Here is a 3,353-nt window from a genome sequence, read left to right as displayed (position 1 = left end):
AAATTAGCATGTGCAGTATGTAAAGTGCGCCGTAACTTGATGGCACTATATAAATACCTGTAATGAAAAAATAATTCAATGCTTTCTCCTGCTTTAACTTCTTTTCTGCCTCCTTTCTCCTCTCTCTACCTATAGTTATGTAACGCCATCCAGTGTAGATTGTCTTTGTTTTATAGGTAGAGGCTTGCTAGAAGCCTGGGTGTAAATCAGCCTGGGGACTGAGTCAGCAAGGTTACTTCAGGTTAATGCTGGAGGGCTCTACAGGTCAGTTCTCTGATACCTCCCCCTGCTCTAGAGACTTGGAGAAGTTTCTATAAGCCAGTAGGTGGGGGTGAGGAGGGGCTGATCTACATACTTAAGGCAATCTGGCCAATCCCCAGGCAGGAGGCCTGGCATCTTGGCAAGGTAACCCCTCAATATGACAGAGCCTGGTCAGCAGGGGAGTTGGGTGGAAGATGAAGTGAGGAAGTGCTGTTGGTGTGGAGCCTGGGAGGGGGCCTCAGAGGAGGGAGGTCTACCTACAGGCTAGGAGCTGGAAAAAGGGACCTCCGCTGTCTACAGTCTACAGGAAAGGACAGCCTGCCAGACATGGAAGAAGCCAACCTACCGTAAGGCCTCAAAGCAGCTTCACCTTTAGGTGAGTACCTCTACACCCCCTGGGCCTACAAGGGAGAGGGCGGTCAGGCGCATTACCCAACTAGTTCTCCCTGGGACTGCATTGTTTGCGAGTCTAGTAGTCCCTTGCCCTGGGATACTTTCAAAACAGCCAGGTAGATAAGAAGATTTTCATCTGGGGTCTGAGGAGGTTCATTTAAGGGGACCTTGATAATACTGTGTGTTGATTCTTTAGAAGATAAGAGCCATTCCTGTTGGAGTAGAGAGCCTAGACCTGTTCTTATATACTTTTTGCTGGATTTCTGACTTTTTGTACCTAAGAAGTTGTCTTCCAAGTTGTTTCAGTTCCATTGGGTATCTTATATACGCCTAGATCCCATCCAAGTTGTTTACCCCTAATAAAACAACAAAAAACAAGCTCATGGACTGGTTACTGATTTTGGATGCAAGTGTGGAAATGCGTGTTGCCTGGATGTGCAGAACTTAAGGGGGACCCAAAAACTCAGCAATACAACAGTTACAAACTTCTGGGGGTGTGGAGAAACATGGTGAGACAGTTTTGTGTTCTGCCAGTCACAACCAGAGAGAAATGCTCTTGTGACTTATTTTATGTCTGCTGTGTACAATGTACAGTATCTGTTACGGGAAATCCACTATGTAGTCACTGTGGCTCTTATTAACAATGAATGTCTGCTATGTCCTCTGTTCCACTGTATTTTCACCTCTTCTTAAATAAAAAAAAAATCTTATTTAAAAAAAATGTGAATTTAAAAAAACACCTCTAAACTATTATATTATATTATATTATCAGCAAAATTTCTCTTGTCTTATTTCCGCAGTGTACACTTATCACCATTAGATGCTATTATTGATGAAAATGATGTTTATAAAGAAATTGAACTGTTCCATAAAACGGTAAAAATAACAAAACCACAAATGTAATATTTTGCAACTTTCAAATCATTCTGTGGTATCTGCTCTGGTTTTCCTTTTTTGGCCTTTACCCTCTGTTTTCACCTGATGATCTGGCCAGTAACATACCTTCTGTATTAGGGCTCATGCACATTGAGCATTTGGTTTTCTCCCCTGATCGTCTTATACTCCTGGCAGGAAAAAGCAGCTTAAAAACCCGCCTAAAGCCATGTATTGTATGCGCATTTAGGCACATTAAGCGTTTATGAATTCCACTGGCCAGAATAATCATTTATTCTAGCCATTGGAATAAATGAACACTCAACACATTTCAGCGCATTTGGACAAGTTTACACGCATCAAGCATTTTTTCTGCCCAAAAGCTCCTCTCCTGAATGTGCTAATGAAGGCTTTTTTTTTCCAACCTATAATTGCTCCTCCTATAATATGCCTACAAATGCCTATGTGTCCATGGACACATTTGATAACATAGAGGTGAAATTACTGTCTGAAAAAAATGCCTGTAAAAGCTCATGCCAGTGTGCACGAGTCCTAAGTGGGCTTACACTCTGGATGGAGGAGCTAAAGAAACACCATCGGACATCAGCATTGTCATTCTAGCAGCATAGGAGTGTTAGATGCACTAGCAGATTTTGATACACTAACTAATGGAGGTCAAACTCCAGTTAATACTTTTTAAACAGTCAGAACAAAAGCTTTGTTCCTTTTGGGAAAATGATTTTACATAACTAAATAAAAGCTGATCATTGTAACTGCCCCGATCAGTGGTCACTGGTTTGTCTCAACCCTCTAACTGCTACATCTGCAGAACAGCTTGTTAAAAACACAGGTAATGCACCAAACTATTCAAAGCATAAATAAACTCAATCAACATGAAATATTTTTAACCCTTAAGCTACTAGAGCCTTAGTAAATAGATAGGAAGATATGATATGTTTCTTGTTTTAACCTTTTTTCAGTGTAAAACCTTTTTTTCTATTTATGATTATTTTTGAATTATCTTTTTTTATTTTACATTTACAATATAAAACAGATGAACACTGCCACCTCCAGATGAAGGTTAATGTTATCAATGAAGCCTCCAGCTTGCATGTGACCACTATGTCATAGCTGTTTGGTTTTTTTTGTAAGTTTTGGATAGAGTGGGGAGGGGTTAGCGCTCCCGTCGGTTTTATTGCTGTCTGTGCTCCCATTAGGGAGATTCACCCTCTCTATTTGTCCTGTTTACCATCATCATTGAAAGTAAAAGAAAAACACAAATTTTGGGTTGTCCCCAGAACAGTAATAGAGGGGAAATCTTCCAATGAGGACACTAGTTCTAGTGACCCTGATGACAACCTGGGAATCCCTCACTTTGGAGGGATTTTCTCTCACTTTCTGTTTTGTCTGTAGGACAGGAAATGAAGAGAAATCTCCCCAATGGGACACAAAAAAACATGAGGGGTTATAACCCCTTCTTTGGAATTCCCTAACTTGGGAATTCCAGAGTGAGGTTTGGATACCTGCCAGCGAAACTTGGATATCTGAGAGCGAAACTCGGATATCTGAGAATGAAACTTGGATATCTGAGAACGAAACTTGGATGTCTGAGAATGAGGCTTGGATATCTGAGAATGAGGCTTGGATGTCTGAAAATGAGGCTTGGATGTCTGAAAATGAGGCTTGGATATCTGAGAATGAGATTTGGATATCTGAGAACAAGGCTTGGCTACTGGAGAACGAGGCTTGGCTACTGGAAAATGAGGTTTGGATATCTGAGAACGAGGCTTGGCTACTGGAAACCGAGGTTTGGATATCTGGGAACG

This window comes from Staurois parvus, unplaced genomic scaffold, assembly GCF_062004578.1.
Source record: "Staurois parvus isolate SC_StPar_1 unplaced genomic scaffold, SC_StPar_1.0 ptg001698l, whole genome shotgun sequence".
In the NCBI taxonomy this organism is placed as follows: Eukaryota; Metazoa; Chordata; class Amphibia; order Anura; family Ranidae; genus Staurois; species Staurois parvus.
The sequence above is the reverse complement of the archived record's forward strand: the minus strand, read 5'-3'. Positions refer to the sequence as shown.